Genomic DNA, 23747 nt, shown 5'->3' with positions numbered 1-23747 from the left:
AAGGTGACCTAGGCCCCATCACACGCAGGGCCACGAGTAGAAACTCCTCTGCAGGCCCCACCCCCGCCACTGGTGCAAATGAGGCTGTCCTCAGGCCTAGCAACTTGCCCTCTGCCCTCTTCAGCCTCAATACTATTCCAGCCTCTGTGCTGTCCTGGCCAATGGAGATGGGGACATGGGGCTCCCCAGGGCAGCTGGAAGACAGCTCCTGCTAGATCACTACTCCCTCCCACCCAGCTGATGCGGAGAATCTCTAGTGGACCCATCCATTTTCTGGCTCTGTCTTATAGTCCAACCAGTGACACTGCCATCTTCTGCTTTTTCCCAAGCTCCTCCCAGCCTCCTCCCCAGGTGTCCCCTCTGTCAGGCAGTGAGGGTCTCCTTGGGAGGCAAGCAGCCAGTAAGGACAGTCAGGGCCACTTCTGGGTTGGGGGGAGGCAGATCCTGATCCAGAGGGCGTCCCGCTCATGGGTCCTCCAATGCTCCATGTGATTTCCCATTCTTTCCACAGTGCGCATGCCACGACCTCCACCTGGAACCCCCCCACCTTAATTTCATCCCAACTCCTACCCATCCTCCAAGGCTGGCTGAGGTCTCACCTCCCCCAGGGCCTTCTTGACCATTTCCCAGCCCCAGAGCATCTGTCTCCTCATACTCTCGGCTCTGGCTCTCATTTATTTAGTTCACAGCTAAAGCACATAGGCTATAGGCAGGCTGCCGGGACCCAGGCTGTGTGACCCTGGGCGACTTATCCACAGTGTCCTCAGTGTTCTTATGTGTAAAATGGGAATGCTCATCATGCCTACCTTGGAGAGTTATTGTAAAATTAAATGAACTGGGTCATAGGTTCAACTGCATACTAAGAACTTCATACATCTTAGCTTTTCTCTGGAAAGCTTGGATTTTTCAGGTTAGTTTATTCTTATTTAACTTTACATAGTATACATATTGTCTTCTTAATGAGATTAGAGGTCCTCTGAGTGCTGTAAGTAAGCTATTGATGGTCCTCTTTGTAGTCTTCATAGCACCTAGTCAGTAACCTACACACAGTAGGTGCTTAATACTTACTGTTTAAATACAATATAGTGATAGCAGTGTCATGTGGTCTGCAAAATAGATCGTACCAAAATGTAAGTCATGGATCAGGATAACTCTCAAAGGCTTCTAGTTTCAGGTAGACTTTGCTGCAACACAAACCAGCCTAAAACGGCCTAAAAACAATGGCAATTTATTATCTCTCATGATTCTGCAGGTTGGCTGGGGAGTTCTGTTAGTTTGCAACATTTAGCTGGAGGGTCGGTGGGGCTGGAGGGTCCAAGATGGCCTCACTCATGTCTAGCCCTTGGTTCTGGCTGGTGGCTGGACTCCATGGTTCTTCATGTGACTGCTCATGCTCCAATAGGCTAGACTAGGCTTCTTAATAGCATGGTGGTGACTCAGGATTTTTAAAATGTTACAATCAAAGGTATATTAACATCAACATCTAGATTCTGGAACTTGCTGTGTCACTTTTGTCACACTCTATTGATCAAAGCAAATCACAAAGCTGGCTCCAATTCAAGGCGGTAGTGAAATAGACATCACCATTTGAAGGTAACTCACCCTTAGTAAGAAGTTTGGTTAGTTTATGAGATGACAATCTTCATAATCTTTCTATGTCATGCTTTACAGTTGAACAGTTGAACAAAGGTGTTCACAAGCATTTGCTATTTGAGCCTCATAACAACTCAAAATTCCTCTGAGGCAGGAAGGAGAGGTATACTATCTTCAAAATGTAGAGTAGAAGGCTAAATTTGCACAGGTTCTCCAGACTCACACAGCTAATTAATAGAATTGCACTCATGCGGCAATTTCCTTTTTTTGTTTTGAAATATTTCAGTCCTACAACAAATATAGAAAAATAATACTCACCCATGTATCTTCCACCTCGCTTAAGAAATAGGATTTTTGCAATTCACTGAAGCTTCCTGAACATCAGTTACCAATCGCACAGCCTTCATTTCCACATAACTGTTTTCTCTAGGATAATAGCCATCTTGGATTTGGTGTCTATCATGTCCATGCATAAAGTTACACATTTTCCACATATGTTTTGTTGTTGTTGTTGTTGACTTCTTTTTTGTTTTGTTTGTTTTTGTTTGTTTGTTTTAAGACAGAGTCTTGCTCTATCGCCTAGGCTGGAGTGCAGTGGCACAATCTCAGCTTACTGCAGCCTCCACCTCCCAGGTTCAAGTGATTTTTGTGCCTCAGCCTGCTGAATAGCAGGGATTATAGATGTGAACCACCAAGCCTGACTACTTTTTGTATTTTTAGTAGAGACAAAGTTTCACCATGTTGGCTAGGCTGGTCTGGATCTCCTAACCTCAAGTGATCTGCCTGCCTTGGCCTCCCGAAGTGCTAGGATTACAGGCGTGAGCCACCATGCCTGGCCTTTTTTCCACATATGTTTTTATCCATCAGTTACAACTACCATACTTCATTGTTTCTAAGGCACATTTGTTTTTTCACATTTTCATCTCTCTGAAATCAGGATGCTGTCATCATTGGTGACATCTTCCAAAAGCAATCAGCCAGATGGCCGCTGTATCATAACCATCATGGCCATACCTTCTCCAGCATCACAGGGACGAGAAACAAACTTGCAGAATTGGTGTTGGAAGTGTGGGAAAAGATTCTGGAGACAATGGCGGGGTACTCTTCTTACCTTGAGGAACCAAATGGCTATGAAGAGAAGGTAGAGGAAGAAGGGGTGGCAAATCAGAAATGTTTTAGCAAGATTCCAGAAGCAGGAACCATAAGTAGATTAGCTGTACCTAACTGCAAAAATAGCTTGAGAGCACAATGCCAATGACTTTGTTCTTTTATAGATTCTTTTCAGAAACACTTTATTACCAATACTCAATTTGGATGGAGGTTTTATTGTGCCGAAAAACACAGGCAGCAGGAAAGAATTCTAAGAAGTCAAATGTTAAATGTGGAAAAATTTACAGAATACCTTAATTGATTATGTTACTTATATTTTCCTCTTTCATGCATGTATAAGAGTAATACATGGTTAAAAAACTGTCAAATCAGTGTTGAATTATAAGTGATAAGAAAGCATTTTGTCAGAGTTTAATTCTCAGCAATTTTTCTGCCTTAATGGTGCACAAAATAATAGTCTATCTTATAAACTTTATTCTTATTTATTTATTTATTTATTTATTTATTTATTTATTTATTTTTGAGACAGAGTTTCACTCTTGTTGCCCAGGCTGCAGTGCAATAGCGCCATCTCAGCCCACTGCAACCTCCACTTCCCTGGTTCAAGCGATTGTCCCGCCTCATCTTCCCAAGTAGCTGGGATTACAGGCACGCGCCACTGCACCCAGCTATTTTTTGTATTTTTAGTAGAGACGAAGTTTTGCCATGTTGGCCAGGCTGGTCTTGAAATCCTGACCTCAGGTGATCCGCCTACCTCGGCCTCCCAAAGTGCTGGAATTACAGGTGTGAGCCAGCCTTCCCGGCTATCTTATAAATTTCAGATAAATACTGTCAAATTGTATTTATAATTCTGTAAACCACACTTGTTTGCCTGACATTATGTTTTTGAGGTTTTTCAGTTTGCTAAATCTAGGCCTGGTTCATTCATCTTAACTACCATATAACATCCCATTGTATAAATATACCATGTTTTATATATCCTTTTTATCCATTCTCCCATTTATGGGCATTTAGATTGCTTCCATTTTTTTAAATTTCAAAGAACATAGTTATGGGTATCTTGTACAGAGCTCCTTGTGAATAGAATTTCTGAATCACAAAGAATACACATCCCTGACTTAATACACATTCTCAAATCATTCTACAATGTGTCAAATTTGCAATCTGATTATTCCTGTACAAGAGGTCCTGATTTCAAGGGCCTCTTCATTGAACTTCCAACCTCCTCTCTAATTCCCTCTAACTTACTCCCTTACATAGCCCAAGTTACCACTAAAACACACAGAAGATCAAATCACATCTCAGCTTTAAACCTTCCCATGGATTTCCACTGTGATTTCTAACAAGACCGCAATGACTCACTGGGCCCTGACTTTGCTCCAGAGCCTCAGCTCTTGCTGTCCTTACATCTGACCAGACCCACCCTCAACATTACAACTAACGCTTCAGAATCCTCTCAGCTCCTTTTCTACAAAAGTCCTTTCTCTCACCCTCTGTATACACCATTTTCTCTCCTTGGAATGCTCTTTCTATCAAAACCACTCCTGCCCCACCTAAGCCCAAATTTCCCTAATTAACTCTAAATGTAGTCACCTCTTTTCCCTGGGAGCCTTCTTTGGCTCCCATTCCCCCGACACCCACCATCATCACTGGAGTAAGTACCTTTTCCATATCCTCTGTAGCATATTTGACAGGCACTCCCCCATCACAGCATCATCACACAGTGCTAAAATCACCTCTTTGCTGGTTTTACTCTCCTACTAGACTTTAAAGTCCCCAAATTGAAAAGGAGGAGAACAGTGTCTATCTTGTTCACTGCTGTATTCTTACCCAATATGCAGTTTACACGGCACTTATAAATACTGTGTTTGTTGGATAAACAAGCACATGAAGCAAGTCAGCACTTGAATCCAGATCATTTGACTCCAGTTCCTTGCATTTTCTCCTACAGGTTCCCATTTCATCCAAGACAACTTCTCTTCCTAAAACACAAATTACTACGCAAGCCAGCATGAGGGGGAAATGCCAGAGATAAAATTTGGAATTGGGGTGACAAATTATAAAAATTCCTCTAGGTTTGACTGCAACTTCAAGCCTTGTAAGTGGTCTCTTGGGTCTAGGCATGCCATTTACAGCATGAGGAGGGAGGGAAGGAAGGAGTCCACTGGGATGGTCCTGTTTGCAGCCACCTGTAATGCACAGCTTGGGTAATGGAAAGCACATCTGGAGATGTTTAAGAAGCAACCGGCCATTCCCAACATAGGATAGAAACAAAATGGAAAGGTTAAAGTTAACATGGAGAGATTCAAAATCATTTGGAATTATTTCAAAAGGAAGCCCTGTAGTTTTTGACATATATGTATTTTAAGACAAAAAATGAATTTGCCAGATCCTGAGAGCTCTCTCTTACATCAAGAAAAATGAAAATATATTTTGTTTTTAAAATGCCTACATCAACTATGGGTCTTCAACTGAATCATAATATACTGAATTTAGGAAGACAACAACTTCCTTCTGAGTTAAACATCAGAGACTGGCATCCCCTAAGTCAGTGGTTCCCAAACTCTAGCATGCATCTGAATCACCAAGAGACTTACAAAAACACAAATTGCTGCCCCCATACACCTCTAAGAGTTTCTTATTCACTAGGTCTGGGTAAGGCAGGAAATTTGCATTTCTAAAAAGTTCCTAGAACCATTAAAAAAAAGGTGAAGTATTAACACATGCTACAACATGGATGAACCTCCAAAACATTACGCTAAGTGAAAGAAGCCACGTACGTAAAGTCATAGATTGTATGATTCAATTTACATGAAACACCTAGAATAGGCAAATCCGTAGAGATGAAAAGTAGATTCATGGTTTCCAGAGGCCAAGGTGAGGGGGGAATGGGGACTGACTACTTAATGTGTATAGGCTTTCCTTTTGGAGTAATTAAAATATTTTGCAACTAGATAGAGGTGATGGTTGCATAACACTGAGAATGTACTAAACATGAGTGGATTGTTCACTTTGATTGTATGTTATGTGAATTTTACCTCAACAACAACAAATAGTTTCTAGGTAATGCTGATATGGTCCAGAGACCACGCTTTGAGAAGCACTGACTTTAGTTACAAGCACAGAGAAAAGACTGAAGTAAGCCAACTTCCAAAATGGATGGAAGCCTCCATGTGTAATCCAGCAAGCCTGTCTACAGAGCTCAGGAAGGCTGAAACAGGCTGTTGCACTGGAAATCTTCGCTCTCAGTTTGGGCTTGGACCAATAGCTGGCAGCCACTTTCACATTCCAAATTGAAGTCCTGAACCACCCAAACAAAGGAGGGGGCTGAATAATCCAGTTGTACTCATCTTAGCTGACCAATCACCTCTGGCTTATAAAGAGGACTTTAAGGAGTGAGGGAAAGTTGGCAAATGGATGGAGAATTTCTTTGGATATAGTCACTGGCATTCTGTGAGGCTGCCCTCATGCCTTGGGGAAGGAGTTAGAATTCTTCCCTTTTCACTTCACATGTGCCCATCTACCCATCTCTGGACACTGTTTGAAGGGCTAGGGCCATTAATCTTCTTAAAGAACTTGAGAAGGTGAAGACCATTTTATCCCCACTGCAATATGTAAAAAGAGAGATGGACCTGGAGCCAGAACAATGAAGCTGGAAAATGGGAATAAGAGTGACTCCTTCATAGGGCTTTTGTGAGAACTAAACAAGATAACCTTTGAAAGTACTATAATATGCTTTATGTATCATGGTTATTATTTTCCACAATTAGAATGTTGCTAGCACAGGGTGCAGACAGTGGGATCTTCCATCCACTGAGATCTTTCTCTAAGTGTATTAGCCTACTCCACATGTCTCCTTGTTTCTCACTATGTGTTTTAAATGGAATCAATAAACCAGCTCATTCAAGTATTTTACTTGTTCTGGGAGGCTTTCTATTCCCTGTTTTTAAGAGAGCTTGCCTGGTAGTGTTCTGTGAGGCTGCCATTACATCAAGGTAGTTTCCCAATGGCACACTCCTCATGCCTTTGCACACACGGCCTGTGCCCTCTGCCTGGAATGCCCTTTGTTGGGCTCACACCATTTACTCTTCAAAACCGCAATTGAATATCAGCTTTTCTGCAAAGCCTTCCCTCATCCTGTCCCAACTGTCACCCCACCATAAATGCGTGCCCCTTAACATTTTGTCTCCATTGCAGGACTTATCACACTGGACCATCCATATGTGTTTTCTCATTTTTTCCTCCTTCTGTATGCCATAATCAGCTTGAGGGAAGGAACCAGGTGCAACTCCTGATCTATAGTAGGTGCATCCAAGTATCTGCGCCAAAAGTATCTGCAAAAAGGACTGATGGATAACAAGTGATGCTCATAGGACCTCCTGCTGAGAAGGTGGTGAAATCATTCAGAGCCAAGATTTTTCAGTCTACTTCTAGAAGTTAAGCCAGAAAATATGGATAAATTTTATTTTCTGAAACTTTCCATGGCAATAAGACACCACTGCAAAGTTAGAAGGCATTTGACAAATGGGGACATTTTGAAAATTATGTCACAAAAGGTTAATGTTCCTAATATATAAAGAAATACTAAAAATAGAGAAGAAAAACCCAATAATCCTATAGAAAAGTTGGGGGGGGAGTGGAAGGAGTAACAAGTAGACAGACCAGATAAGAATTATCAGTGGTTTGTAAACTTATTATTATAAGATGTTCAACTTTACTCAGAATTAGGAAAATGCAAATTAAAACTCTTTGGGGATAACATTTTTTACCTACCAGATGAACAAGAATATTAATGTTTAGCAAAATGCTTTATGGCAAGGTTATGGGGAAACTGGCATTCTCATACGTTGTTGGAGGAAATGCCAAACATTAGAAACATTACAGAAGGGATCTTGTAGCATCTTGTGCACACTCCTTCACCCTTTGACCTAGTAAACACACTTGTAGAAATCTATCCCAAAGTTACACTGCAAAAATACAAAGGCAAAAAAGGTGTATGTGGAAACTTGTTCATTGCAGCTCTATTCATAATGGCAAAAGAATGGAAAGACCAAAATGCCCAAGTATAAAAAATTATTTGATGAAGCTAGACAAATATACTCAATACAGTGCTATACAGTTGTGGAAAAGAATAACAAATCTCTCTCCATAATCTATGGGATCATCTCCAGGATATATCCCATATATCTGGAATCCCCTCAGAGCGTCTTCCTTTGAAACAGGCAAGTATAATCAAACCTCTCATACAACAAAATCCAAATAATACTTTCCCCTCAAGGAGTGGGGCAGAGCTCTCTATCCCTTAAGTGTGGGCTGCAAATGTTGACTTTCTTCCAAAGCATACAATATGGAAAGAACAGAAAAAAGGTCACCTTAGCATGGAAAGACCTGACAGACATCACCTCATCCAAGTGACCAAGGTCAACATCAACAGTGATCAGTCACGTTGACAGTACATGTCCCTGATAAGATGTGGTGAGAATGGCATTTTCCCTCTGTGGCCTTCCTCCCAAAACCCATATTCCCAATCTAGCAGGAAAACATTTGATAAGCCACAGTAGAGGGACATGATACAAAATACCCAACTAGTACTTCTCAAAACTGTCAAGGTCAGACTGGGCACGGTGGCTTACGCCTATAATCCCAGTACTTTGGGAGGCCGAGGTGGGCAGATCACCTGAGGTCAGCAGTTCGAGACCAGCCTGACCAATATGGAGAAAACCTGTCTCTTCTAAAAATACAAAATTAGCTAGGCAGGGTGGCTCATGCCTGTAATCCCAGCCACTCGGGAGGCTGAGGCAGGAGAATCACTTGAACCCGGGAGGCAGAGGTTGCAGGGAACTGAAATCATGCCATTGCACTCCAGCCTGGGTAACAAGAGTGAAACTCTGTCAAAACAAAAACAGAAACAAAAATGTCAAGGTCATCAAAACCAAGGAAAGTGGCAACTGTCACAGTTAGAGGAGCCTGGGGAGACCAGGATGACCAAATGTAATGTGATATCATGGCTGGGATCCTGGGTCAGAAACCATGCATTAAGTCAACACTAAGGAGCTCTGAATAAAGTATGAACTTCAATTAGTAACAGTGTATAAATATTAGTTCATTAGTTGTGACAAATGTACCATACTAATAATGTAAGATATTAATAACAGGGGAAAGTGCATGAAGTGTGTATGAGAACTGGATCTGCTATCTTTGAAATGCTCTGTAAATTTAAAACTATTCTAAAACAAAAATTGGATTCTAAAAAGTTTCACTTTTCAAACTTGGCTGTAGCTTTAAAACATGTAAATACATAGTCCCTGTGACCCAAAGAGTCCACTGTTAGGAATTCACCTTTCAGATGTCTTGCAGACATACTTTTGAGCTTTGTGTACAAGCATTGTATTCATTGGAACACTGTAATACCAAAAACAGAAAAAGGAAACAATTTAAATTCTATTAGCAGTAAGCTTGTTAAATAAATTATGACATATTCATTTGACACACTGAAAAATAAAAATGAGGTAGGTACAATGTGAAAGGAGTTCCATAATATGTTAAGGGAAAAAAATCAAGGCACAGAACATTCTGCACAGTAAAATCCCTCTTGTATAGATAAATAATTTTTAAAAGATAAAATATAGATCTATTTTTATATGCTGATATACACATGAAAGATTTCCTGGAGAGATACTAGAAAACTATATATGGTTGTTACTTCTGAGTTTGGAACTGGTGCTACAGCGTGGGGAGGGTCTTTTAACACTTTCATCTACTGTTGAACTTTGTGTGTGTGTATTTTAATTTTTAAAAATCATCATCCTTTTGGATTACAACTAGTCTAGCTTCAGGATTACATACAGCTAAAACTGAAGAGAGGATTTGAGAGGATCTGCATCTCCATGCTATACTTTTTGAGTGTTTCCAAGAAACCCAGATTGATATTAACCTCTGTCACATTACCCTTTTTTTTGAGATGGAATCTCGCTCTGTCACCCAGCCTGCAGTGCAACGGTTCAATCTTGGCTCACTACAGCCTCTGCTTCCCAGGTTCAAGCGAATCTCCTGCCACAGCTCCCTTGAGTAGCTGGGACCGGAGGTGTGCACCATAACACCCGGCTAATTGTATTCTTTTAGTAGAGACGAGATTTCACCATGTTGGTTAGGCTGGTCTTGAACTCCTGACCTCAGGTGATCCACCTACCTCGGCCTCCCAAAGTGCTCGGATTACAGGTGTGAGCCACCACACCCAGCCAACATTGCCCATTTTTTATGGTTAACTTTATGTGTCAACTCAATTGGGCTAAGGGATGCCAGGATAGTTGGTAAGATGTTATTTCTGTGTATGTCTGTGAGGGTGTTTCTGGAAGAATTTAGCATTTGAATTAGTAAACTGAATAGAGAAGATTATCTTCACCAATGTGGTTGGGCATCATCTAGTCCGTGGAGGGTCCAAATAGAACAAAAATGTGGGGAAAAAGGCAAATTTGCTCTCTTCTTAAGCTGGAACATTCATATTCTCCCGTCATTGGACATCAGCGTTCCTGGTTCTCTGGCCTCTGGACACAGACTGGGACTTCCACTAACCGTACCCTGCTTCTCAGGCCTTTTGATTCAGACTGATTCAGACCACCAGCTTTTCTGGTTGTCCAGCTTGCAGATGTCAAATCGTGGAAGTACTCAGCCTCCATAATTACAAGAGTCAACTCTTGTCATAAATACATGTGTATACATACACACACATGTACGATTCTGTTTCTCTGGAGAATCCTAGTATACCATTAAAGCATTAACATTAATTATCAATTGGATGCTGTCATCTTAGAAATCTAAGAGGGATCTTCTGAGAAATTGGATATGAGAGATCTGCCTTCTGATGAGTGCATGCAACTGAGCAGGAGGGAGACTGGCACATGGGGTGGACAAGCAAATGTTTCCAAGGGATAGGCTGTTAAGAGCTGAGTCTGGGTTGACCGGGGGACACATTAGATCATGAGTTATTTGATAAGGCAGAGGAGGCTACAGATACAGGATGATGTGATTTGAAGGAGACAGGCCACAAGGGAAGAGCCTAATACTTACCTTAATAGACTATTGAGCAGTTTTATCTAGCTCAGTGATTCTCAACTTCAGAGGTACATTAGAATCACCGGGGAAGCTTTTTAAGGCTACGTTCTTCAACAGGGGAATAGAAAAACAAATTGTGACACATCTATACAGAGTAACACTCAGCAATAAAAATGAACTATGGACACACTGTATCAACCAAACTGATGAATCTCAAATGCATTATGCTAAGTGAAAGAAGCCCACACTGAAAAACTACATACTGCATGATTTCATTCCCTTGTCATTCTGGAAAAGACAAGACTATAGGAAAAGAAAACATATCAACACCTGCCAAGAGCTTCGGGTGTGAGGACAGTTTGACTACAAAGGGGCACAAAAGAATTTGGGAGAAGGCATGGACCTGTTCTATATGGATTGTAATAGTTACATGACTGTATGCATGTGGCAAAATTTACAAAACTGTACGCTAAAGAAGATGAATTTTATTGCATATAAATTATACTTTAATACAAAAGGCCTTCCCCCAAATATCACAATTCATTTGGTCTTGGCGGAGCCTAGAGATTATTTTTTAAAAGCTCCTCAGATGGAAAACATCTGCTTTGGTCTAAGATGGAGTATCAGGGAGTGGATTTTCCCTCCTACCTGAGTCAACCAAAAAAAAAAGAAAAGCAGACAAAGTATATGAAACAACGGGCTTTAAGACACTGACTATCTGGCAACCGAGGATGGTGAACCCTGCAATTTGGAGGTGATGGAATACTGCTTTTTATCTTGATTGTAGGGATTATTCCATGGGTATATATACATATTAAAACTTAGAAAATCGTACACCTTTTATACGTGTAGTTTATTGTACATCGATCATGCACCATTAAAGACAGTTTTCTTTAAGTTCCCCAGGTGATTCCAAACATATAGCCAGAGTTAAGAACCATCCACCCCAACATATAACCTTACTTGGCCCTGGAATCTAACATCATAAGATTCTAATCATCTGAACTCAATGTAATGTGATTGAAGCACATACAATGTTAAAGTTTATTACAAGATATACTTTACTTAAGCAGAACTCATTTTAGGAACTAAGTTCACACTTGCAGGAATAGTATTTTTTGTCAATGATTCTTTTAATAGTGATTGACATCACTGTTTAAAAAGAGAGAGAGAGAGAGGCTAGGACCTTAACTGGAAAGATTTTTAAATGTTAGAACAAAATACATTAATAACAACTTCTAGGAAACTTAGAATATGCGCAAAAAGCCTTAAAATTGTTCATAACATTTAACCCAGAATTTAAACTAAGGACATAAGAAAAGAGCACAAGTGTGCCACTTCAGAAATGCTATAATAGCAGGAACATGGGAATCTAAAACAACAACAAAAAAGAAGTGGTTACATGAATTATGGTATGTGAGTAAAAAGAATAGTACAAGACCATCTAAAATAATATTGTATAATAATATCTAATGATATTATTAGATATGATATTAGCCCGAGGCTGCAGCAGCACATCCCCGCTCCAGTGCCCACCAACACCCATGGCGTGACAGCTTGGCTCCGAAGGGGCTGGGAGCCCGGGTGCCCTGGAGTGAGGGAGCCCGAGAGTGGGCTCTGGAGGCTGTGGAAGCGACGCCGGAGAGGATGTAGCCTCGGTGGGGAGCGGATCTTTTGAAGATGGTTTGGTTGGCTTGGAGATTTGGAGATCTGATGCCACAATGAGGACTCACACACAGGGGTGCTCCTAGTGTGTTTTTCATATATTTGCTTTGCGTTGTGTCAGCCTATATCACCGACCAGAACCCAGAAGTCATGATTCCCTTCACCAGTGCCAACTATGGCAGCCACCCCATGCTGTACTTCTCCAGGGCAGAGGTGGCGGAGCTGCAGCTCAGGGTAGCCAGCCCACATGAGCACACTGCAGCCCACCTCATGGAGGCTGTGCACACGATGCTGTCCAGTCCCTGGGAATACCTCCCTCCCTGGGATCCCAAGGACTACAGTGCCCGCTAGAATGAAATCTATGGAAACAACTTGGGTGCCTTGGCAATGTTCTGTGTGCTATATCCTGAGAACACTGAAGCCTGAGACATGGCCAAAGTCTACATGGAGAAGATGGCAGCGCAGCCTAGTTGGTTGGTGAAAGATGCTCCTTGGGATGAGGTCCCGCTTGCTCACTCCCTGTTTGGTTTTGCCACTGCTTATGACTTCTCATACAATTACCTGAGCAAGATACAACAGGAGAAGTTTCTTGAAGTGATTGCCAGTGCCTCGGAGTATATGTATGAAACCTCATACAGGAGAGGATGGGGATTTCAGTACCTGTACAACCATCAGCCCACCAACTGAATGGCTTTGCTCACAGGATGCCTAGTCCTGACGAAACAAGGATATCTTCAAGAAGCCTACTTATGAATCAGACAAGTTCTGACCATCGTGAAAAAAACTCTGGTCTTGCTCAGGGAGGTGATGGATGGCTCCCTCTATGAAGGAGTTGCGTATGGCAGCTACACCACTAGATCACTCTTCCAATACATGTTACTCATCCAGAGGCACTTTGACATCAACCATGTTGGCCATCCGTGGCTTAAACAACACTTTGCATTTATGTATAGAACCATCCTGCCAGAGTTTCAAAGGACTGTGGCTACTGTGGACTCAAATTACAACTGATTTTATGGTCCAGAAAGCCAATTAGTGTTCCTTGATAAATTTGTCATGCGTAACGGCAGTGGTAACTGGCTAGCTGACCAAATCAGAAGGAACCATGTGGTGGAAGGTCCAGGAACACCGTCCAAAGGGCAGCACTGGTGCACTCTGCACATAGAATTTCTCTGGTATGATGCCAGCTTGAAATCAGTTCCTCCTCCAGACTTTGGCACCCCCACACTGCATTATTTTGACGACTGGGTGTAGTGACTTATGGAAGTGCACTACCAGCTGAAATCAATAAATCTTTCCTCTCCTTCAAGTCTGGAAAACTAGGGGAACATGCAATATGTGACATTGTCCACAGAAACAAATACAAAGATTGGATCAAAGGATGGAGAAATTTTAATGCAGGGCATGAATACTATGATCAAAACTCATTTAGTTTTGCTCCCAATTGTATGCCTTTCATTAATTATTGAGGCTCTGTACGGGTCAAAGTACACCTTCTTCAACAATGTTTTGATGTTTTCTGCAGCTGTGTCAAAGAGCTGCTTTTCTCCCTGGAAGGGTCAGGTCACAGAAGACTGCTCATCAAAATGATCTAAATACCAGCATGATCTGGCAGCTAGCTGCTAGGGGAGAGTGGTTGCAGCAGAGGAGAAAAATGGGGTGGTTTTCATGTAAGGAGAAGGTGTGGGAGCTTATAATTCCAACTCAACCTAAAGAACGTTCAGAGGAATCTGATCCTCCTATGTCCACAGCTGCTTCTCCTTGTAGACCAAATACACCTGGGAGAGGAGAGTCCCCTGGAGACAGCAGCGAGCTTCTTCCACAATGTGGATGTTCCTTTTGAGGAGACTGTGGTAGATGGCATAAATGGGGCTTTCATCAGGCAAAGAAATGGTCTCTATAAAAAGTACTGGATGGACGATACTGGCTACAACAAGAAAGCAACATTTGCCTCAGTGACATATCCTCGGGGCTATCCCTACAATGGGACAAACTTTGTGAATTTTCACCATGTACCTCCGAAGTTCCATCACCAGGGCAGCTTACTTCTTCATAGGGTCATCTATAGGTGTTCAGAGGTTCACCATCCGCGGAGACTCTCAGCAACTGGATGTGTTCGTGGCCACCAGCAAACATGCCTACGCAACATACCTGTGGACAGGTGAGGCCACAGGACAGTCTGCCTTTGCACAGGTCCTTGCTGATTGTCACAAAATTCTGTTTGACCGGAATTCAGTCATCAAGAGCAGCATTGTCCCTCAGGTGAAGGACTATGCTGCTGTTGTGGAACAGAACCTGCAGCATTTTAAGCCAATGTTTCAGCTGCTAGAGAAGCAGATACTGTCCCGAGTCCGGAACCAGCTAGCTTTAGGAAGACTGCTGACCGCCTGCTGACATTTTCAGATAAGAGACAGGCTGAGGAGGCCATCAACAGGATTTTTGCCATAACACAGCAACAGCAGCAACAAAGGAAGTCAAAGAAAAACTGAAGGGCAGGCGAATGCTCTAAATTTGTCGATGCCGTCCCTGATATTTTTGCACAGATTGAGGTCAGTGAGAAAAAGATTAGACAGAAAGCTCAGATTCTGGCACAGAAAGAACTACCCATAGATGAAGATGAAGAAAAACCTTTTAGATTTTGCAGATGTAACATATGAGAAACATAAAAATGGGGGCTTGATGAAAGGCCGGGTTGGACAGGCATGGATGGTGGCAACCACTTATAGCAGGGCCTCATCACTATCTGTTTCCTATAACAGGTTGTTCCTCATCCTGAACATTGCTATTTTCTTTGTCATGTTGGCAATACAACTGACTTATTTCCACAGGGCCCAGAACCTACATGGCCAAAGATGTCTTTATGCAGTTCTTCTAATAGATAGCTATATTTTATTGTGGTTGTACTCTTTTTGTTCCCAACCACAGTGTTAGCCCTGAAGCTATAGATGCCCAGTCATTTTGTGATCACAAAAAATTTTTATTACCCCAGTTTATCAGATTTTTTCCCTCACATTCATTTTAACAAATTAAGGGAAGATATTTTGACACAAGAAAGCAAGAACATGGAGAAACTGGAGCAGGAAAGGAATTTATCAAAGCGATAGAAATAGCTTGGTAGTCCTATGGTGTTTCTGGAAGTATTTGACATTGCAATTGAACAGTCCATATAGTACTTCTTCTTTTAGAAGAAACAAAAAGTCTGTTTTTTAAAGTAATATTTTTTCTTACGAGAAAAAGGTTTAGATAGAATTAGGTTTTATTAATATTAATTTAATGCTATTAGCAATTTCCATGTACTATATTATGGAAAAGACTGAAGAATACAATTCTGAGAAATATTTTAAAAATGTTAATGGTATAGTCATGTTGAAAGATAAGTGTTGGCTGGGTGCGGTGGCTCACGCCTGTAATTCCAGCACTTTTGGGAGGATGAGGTGGATGGATCATGAGGTCAAGAGATGGAAACCATCCTGGCCAACATAGTGAAACTCTGTCTCTACTAAAAATACAAAAATTAGCTGGACATGGTGATGCACACTTGTAATCCCAGCTACTCAGAAGGCTGAGGCAGGAGGATCGCTTGAACCAGCGAGACAGAGTTTGCAGGGAGCCAAGATTGTACCACTGCACTCCAGCCTGGAGACAGAGCGAGACTCTGTCTCAAAAAATAAAGCTAAATGTTGTAAGTCCTGGCATGATGGCGCCAGCTTCCTTGGGGAAATACTTCTTTAGTTATGTAGCTAACAAGATCTTTTACTACAGATCTGGATGGCTTTTCAGGTAACATAGCAAAAATGATAGCAGAAGATGGTCAAGAACTTAAAATATATATTTTTTAGAAAACATGTATCTATGAATGAACATTTCCTTGATGCTGGTCTCTGCACACATATAATTGGTTACTTGTATGCATTCATTGGTTGTTCAATATGTAAGACAATTACAGATAATTTAATACTGTATTTTCCTTATATGGAAAACTGTTGTAGGCCCAGTGACTAATAAAATATTTTCTATTATGAAAAAAGGAATATCTAATGACAAGAGAAATTCTGTTAGATAAGTTGCTTTTGACTCTAAGTAACAGAAAAATTTAAACAGCATAAACAATATAGCTATTTATTTTACCATCTATCAAGATGTACAGGTTGGGAATGGTTGCAGCATTGGTTAATTCAGAAGCTTAACAAAGGAACAGCAGTCCTGGTTCTGAGCTTGTTCATTAGGCTTGCTCCCTCATCAGCCATGTTTGCAAATTGGCTGCCATTGTTTAAGATACATTCAGACAATACCCGGCTTTGGAAAGGGAAGTTTCTTTCTACAAGTCATTTTTTTTTTAAGAGCAAAGAAACTTTTCCTAGAAGTTCCCTACGGACTTCCCTGATGTGTCTTTGGCCAGAATAATGTCACATGCTTACTCCCAAGTCAATCACCGACAAGGTGAGAGGAATGATTAAGAATGACCCAGACCAATTAAGTTTCATTCCCTCAGGCTGGAGAAGGTCCCAGCTTTCTGCATAGCACATGGCTATCCTACGTCTCAGCAAAATCAGGGTTGGCTTACAAACCAGAATGGAGAGTGAGACTTTCGGCTCCACCGCAAGCAGGAAGACAGAGCTGGAGGAATGAAAACAGAAGGCACAGCAAAGAAGACAATTAAAGAGCAGCGAAGTCAGTTTATGCCTCTAGACACATGTCCAATAACTTGGCATAAAAGCACATGCATTTTGTGACCAAGTTGGACTGGAATTCTATCCTGGTGAACTCTGCATGTCAGCTATAGACACTTCTCGGCCTGTACCTGGGATTCAAAAAGATGAGGGTGATCAAGAATGAGGAAAGATATTTCTGCAGCCAAAGCAGGGACAGTCCACATTCACTCACCAAATTTCTGACCCTCAGGATGAAACCCCAGTGGCCACCTCCAGCCCAGTCCTGGCGGCACAGAGCAGGCAGTGCCCTCAAGGAGATGCGAGACACAACCCAAGTGGAAAAGACTCGAGCTTTAGAGCAAAACAGACCTCAGCTCCAACCGGATGTCACCAACTGCTAGTTGTGCAAACTTGGGAAAGCCACTTCACCATCCTGTGCCTCACTTTCTTCACGTGTAAAATGGGAATAAGGCTGTTTAAGTATTCATTGAGTTGGCTTATGCAAAGTGTGACGAACCTCAGCTCAGCATAACTGAGTGAAGAAGCTGGAAGGGCAGTAATGGCCGCCAAATGCACCTCCAACAGCCACCCAGGAAATCCCGCTCTTGCTTTCACCTCAGACTCTGGGCACACAAATTAATCAAGAGCTCTGAGGCCAGAAGTCTGGAGCTGTCAGATTCACTCTTCTGGATTGAACTTTTAATGGAGGTAGGTCACTGGGGCTTGCTCTTTCCAGATAAATAAATGGCACTTTAAAAATTATACCCAGCTAACATCACCTGCTCACAGCCACACCACCTGGTGCTGGGGAAGCGAGCTCTGACGCGGAAGAACAAATCACGCCTGCGGCGCCTGAACGGAGAACGTAAGGTTAAATCACCGGAACCACATATCCATCTGCAACGGACTGTGTGGGTGGTGTGCGTGAAAAGAATAGAGAAGAAGGAAGAAAGGAGAAGCTGCAGGAGGCAGAAACGGGAGGGGAGGCTCTGTCTTAGAGTAGCTGCGACTTTGATATCTCTCTTGTTTTGGAAATGCTCTCTGCCGCTACTTGTTTGGGAGTTTAGCACAGCTAGAGAAATGGCTCATGAAGCTTGAGGTGAGGCGGCGATGAATTCCCTCTAATGAAAATCCCTGAACCATCAAAGTGCTTCATTAGTTCCACACAAGACCTCCAAGGCGTGCAATGGACACACGGGCTCTTCAGTGAAAAGATTGTTCCGCGTGTGCTCATCTGGACACTGAATTCTGGTTTAATCACTATTAAAACTGTCCTGAGAGAAAATGGGGCATGTGAAAATGAGAACACTCAAGGTCATATTAATCCGCATTGTCTAGAGTGAAAAGTGTAGCTCATACAAAGCTTGCCTGGCTACTGAAAGCACTTCATTAAAAAATCATGGCCAATATGTCCAGGCCTTTGTACTTCCTTTTTTGTAATCTAAGATGTTTTGGTTTGTTTTAGTATTCTATCTAAGAAAAGGAATGTGTTTGGGGCCAGGCACAGTAGCTCATGCCTGCGATTCCAGCACTTTGGGAGGCCAAAGTGGGTGGATCACCTGAGGTCAGGAGTTCTAGACCAGCCTGCCTGGCATGGTAAAACACTGTCTCTACTAAAAATACAAAAGTTAGCCAGGCATGGTGGCACAAGCCTGTAATCCCAGCTACTTGGGAGGCTGAGGCAGGGGAATTGCTGGAACCTGGGAGGTGGAGGTTGCAGTGAGCCGAGATTGCGCCACTGCACTCCAGCCTGGGTGACAGAGCGATATTCTCCGTCTCAAAAAGAAAAAAACAAAAAATAAAAATAAAAATAAAAAGAGTGTGTCTGTAAATTTTCAAGATATTTTACAAGTTTGTGTTTTGATGATGGTGAATTTGTGGTATCTAATATTATCACTTGATAATAGTGAAGGTGCAATAGCCAGAGAGTTCAAACCTTCTGCTTGCAAACTGGGAAACTGAGACCCAGAGAGATGAAAGGACTTACCCAGGTCACAAAAACTGCCACTGGCTGACCTAGGTCTGGAGCCCAGGGCTCTGTGTAAATATGTAAATATTTATGGGTTCAGGTATGTGTTTATTAATTTTTAAGTAGTAACTAATCTTCATCTCAGAGTAAGTACATGTCCATATTTTAAAGAATCAAACAGCACTATGTGGTTTATAACAGAAAACAGTGGTCTCAAACCCTAAATGCAGCTCCTCAGGGGCAACTCCTTTCAAATCTGTCCCATGCTTCCTCTGACACATGCCTCCCCCCCCGCTTTTTTTTTTGAGATGGAGTCTCGCTCTGTTGCCCAGGCTGGAGTGCAGTGGTGCAATCTCAGCTAATTTTTCATATTTTTAGTAGAGACCAGGTTTGGCCATGTTGGCCAGGCTGGTCTCGAACTCGGGACCTCAGGGGATCCACCTGCCTTGGTCTCCCAGAGTTCTGGGATTACAGGTGTGAGCCATCATGCATGGCTGCCTCCATATTTTAAAATAACCTGCTGAGAGTAGATTTCTTGTTTTACCAGTTTTAGGCATAATCTATTGATATCCTAATTTGAAAAATGAAGAGTTAGCTTCTCCTAACTTCTCCTCCCCTGTTCTACCTATATTTGGCAGTTATTTTAAAATTTCTGATTCAATCGGTAATTAGTAAATAAATTATTACAACCCTGCAAATCTTCTCTGCTGAGTCTATTATGACTTCATTTTTTTTCTTGTTGAATTTTTTTCTTGTTTATGGAGTTAGTAATTGCCTTATGTATATATTTTTCCTTTTGCTTAGCTGTGTACTGTCATGAATTCTTCTCAAACTCTCCAACAGAATGTACTCTCCCTCTCAGCACTATTTTCTGTACACGTGTGGTTCCCTACCAGTTTTAACACTGTTCCTGATTATGTCTCCCTTTGAGTCCTGTTCTCCTGCTGCAGACTAGCCAGTTACTTACAAGGCTCTGCCCAGACTTCGAGCTGGGAAAACCCTTCACAGAAATGCCCTCTGTCTTAGGTTGAAGTCTCCCGTTTCCTAGACCACATGTATTCTTCTTGGACAAATTATTCATTCATTTTGGTGAAGTACTGCCAGAGAAAAGATGCACAGCATACACATTTTTGTGAAAATAACTGCATTTTACCCTCATATTCAATTGATAGTTTGGCTAGGTATAGACTTTTCTACCTAACTGATAGTTTAACTATGTCTAAACGTTTCCCTCAGAAGTCTGAAGGCTTTGCTCCTTAGATATCTAGCTTCCAGTGTTGCATTTCGGAATTCTGATGTCATTCTGATTCCCGTTTTTTGAAATATAATATGTTTCCAGAATATTATCTTTATCCCTTTGGAGAGGAAAAATGTATTGAATATTTATTATGTATTAGACCTAATTCAAAGCGATGCACTTTTCTTGATAGTCCTTACCAAAAAAAACAAAAAGAAAAACAAAACAAAACTGAAGTGAAAATTACTTTTCCTCTTTTTCAGTAATGGAATTGAAACTCAGGGACGGTATGTAATCTGCCTGATGCATGGGGCCTGTCACTGTAGATTATGCTGTAGTGACAACCCCAAAACCTCACACAACTTGCTCATGCATATTATATGTTTGACATGAGTTATTAGCAGTCTCAGCTTATCAAAGTCAGTCAGGAACGCTAGTTCTGGAGGTTCTAACAACATGTGCATCCATGCTCAATGCTGCAGGGAAAAGGAAACATGGCAAATCACTTAATGGTCATCAGAGTTTCTGCTTGAAAGTAACACAGGCCACTCCTTTCCATGTCCAGTTGCCTAAACCCTGTGACATGGCCACATGTAACTTTAAAGGGAGAGGTAGTATTTCCACGAGGGAATGCCTTCCTGGCAGTTTTCTGTAAATATATATGTTTTTCCAAATCCCAAGTCCCAGTGAAAGTTAGTTGACAAATTGGGAAAACAGAAAACGAGTATTATGATTTTTCCATAAAAATTAAAGAATAGGAATCAACATAGACATGTTACTCATGTTGATTTAAAAAGCAAGACCAAAAACGCTAATGTGCAAAATCAAAGGTTAAGGTCAACACTTCCGGGAACCAGGGTAGGAGGATGGACTAGAGAAGTGAGAATCATCTAATCAGTCTTGCTTATAGCATTGTTATATTGTAAGTGTGTATTCATGACTTTGGCTGCTGGATGACTCATTCTTGCAAATAAAATAAACATCGTTAAGTTTGTATGTGTAGTGTACTTCATACAAATCCTATAGGCCGGGCGTGGTGGCTCAAGCCTGTAATCCCAGCACTTTGGGAGGCCGAGGTGGGCGGATCATGAGGTCAGGAGATTGAGACCATCCTGGCTAACACGGTGAAACCCCATCTCTACTAAAAAAATACAAAAAACCAGCCGGGCGAGGTGGCGGGCGCCTGTAGTCCCAGCTACTCGGGAGGCTGAGGCAGGAGAATGGCGTAAACCCGGGAGGCGGAGCTTGCAGTGAGCTGAGATCTGGCCACTGCACTCCAGCCTGGGTGGCAGAGGGAGACTCCGTCTCAAAAAAAAAACAAACAAACAAACAAACAAAAAACAAATCCTATGAGTGATGTTCTAAGAAACCAGTTTTGAAAACAAATGTCCTTAAATTGGCAGTTTCAATGCATGGTTCTATTTAGTGCTGTTAACTTTGCTAAGGGATCTGAGGGTTATATTATTTGAATATAATCCAGTAATGTTGACTGGTGTTTTTCAGTTTTTGAATATTCCCTCTAGGCTACAGTTCTTTGTAAATATTTTAACTGAAGAAATGCAAGGAGCAGATGATATGAATGTTGTGAAGACTCCGACAGGAAATAAGAAACTGAACAAAAACCTGAATTAGCAAAAGCGATATCAATTTCAACGGCAAAATCAAAACCAGAATGAGCAGACAAGAAAAACAAATATTTTTATTTTCATTATTTAAAAAGCAAATAACTTACATGAAACAATAGGTGTTCTAAAGCTCAGCTTGAAGATGCTTTTGGACGCACTCCTCACAATTGAACAAATGTCCATGAAAGACAGGAAATTGGCTAGACAAATAATTCTTTGTGTGTTCTACATTTTCATTTTAATAATGATAACTTATAGAAATATTTGCGGTAATATATTTCATTTTAGTAATAATTTTTACTTGCTATTTATCTTATGGTATTGTCTCCATCTTTTAATATTTTCTAGTATCAGATGTCTATATAAAGAAGATTATTTTTACATGTTATTGAAACATATATTCTTGTTGCAATAAAGCAATTCACAGTAATAATAAGCCATGCATTTATTATTATGTCATTTCTAATAGAAAACTTCCGATAGCATAACCCTATCACAGAAAGATGACTTAGTATTCACTATAATGGCTGCTAATTATTATATAAATACATGTAAAAAAAGATCATGAAAAACAATAATTTATGATTTCAGGATTCCTGAGAACTAAAAATCCTGACTTGTTCCCCAATCCCAAAGATCTATGCCTCTTGGAAATTTGAAAACACTAAGCAGTGCAAGATAGAGTACTACCAAACGCCTGAAATGACCACAGCCAGAAATATTTGGTGAATAGAAATAAGTACAACCCAAATGGTAGTGCCAGAATCCAAATCCAACTTTCTTATTCCAGAACTCATGTTTTGTCTTCTCAAAACTTCCTCTATTGTCACTGATTGCATATTAGTATTTGTTTGCTCATTTGATTATTCCAGGATTCATTCATTTATCCAGCAAGTATTTGCTAAGCCCCATGTGAATAGGAATCACAGTGGTCTCACACAGTGATGTTCAATAAGTATTAATTGAATACCTGACTACCAGACACTAAAGGTATTATAGCATGAAACAGTAGTCCTAAAAGAATGAGGCACAGGATAGGCCACTTTTGATTGGGAATAGAAGGTAAAATCTAGAAAACAGTGGGACAATTAGGATCTAGAGTGGAGTAGGCTGGGCACAGTGGCTCATGCCTGTAATCCCAGCACTTTGGGAGGCCAAAGTGGGTGGATCACCTGAGGTCAGGAGATCCAGACCAGCCTGGCCAACATGGTGAAACCCCGTCTCTACTAAAAATACAAAAATTAGCGAGTCGTGATATCAGGCACCTGTAATCCCAGCTACTCGGGAGGCTAAAGCAGAAGAATGACTAGAACACGAGAGGTGGAGGTTGCAGTAAGCAGAGATGGTGCCTGGGAGACAGAGACAGACCCTGTCAAAAAAAAAAAGAAAAAAGAAAAGAAAAAGCAAAAATAGAGTGTGGTAGATGGCTTCTGAAGTCACACCTAGAAATGTAAATGTGCAGAAAGGAGGGAAGGAAGGGAGGGAGGAAGGAAAGAAGGAAGGAAGGAAGGAAGGAAGGAAGGAAGGAAGGAAGGAAGGAAGGAAGGAAGGAAGGAAGGAAGGAAGGAAAGAAGGAAAGAAAGTCCTAAAATGAAGGAGGTGGGCTTCTAGGAGAAAGATGAGAACTTGCCAAGACATACAACACACTGAGTAGGAACATGGTCTTTGACATCTGATAGTCCTGCTTTTAATTCCTAATTTTTTGGGCCAGGCATGGTAACTCAAGCCTGTAATTCCAGCACTTTGGGAGGCTAAGATAGGAGGACTACTTGAGCCTAGGAGTTCAAGAGCAGTCTAAGCAATACAGTGAGATTCCATCACCACCAAAATAAAAATAATAATTT

General features: G+C 41.3%; 1 long non-coding RNA gene and 1 pseudogene across 1 annotated transcript in view; both read left to right on the top strand.

Moving 5' to 3' along the window:
- LOC104662067 overlaps window positions 1-23747 on the top strand; it is a 101093-nt gene that overhangs the window by 55329 nt on the left and 22017 nt on the right. The window lies entirely within an intron of this gene.
- On the top strand, window positions 12429-15351 carry LOC104662066 (annotated as a pseudogene).

Source organism: Rhinopithecus roxellana, chromosome 16 (assembly GCF_007565055.1).
Source record: "Rhinopithecus roxellana isolate Shanxi Qingling chromosome 16, ASM756505v1, whole genome shotgun sequence".
Taxonomy (NCBI): domain Eukaryota; kingdom Metazoa; phylum Chordata; class Mammalia; order Primates; family Cercopithecidae; genus Rhinopithecus; species Rhinopithecus roxellana.
The sequence above is the reverse complement of the archived record's forward strand: the minus strand, read 5'-3'. Positions and strand labels throughout refer to the sequence as shown.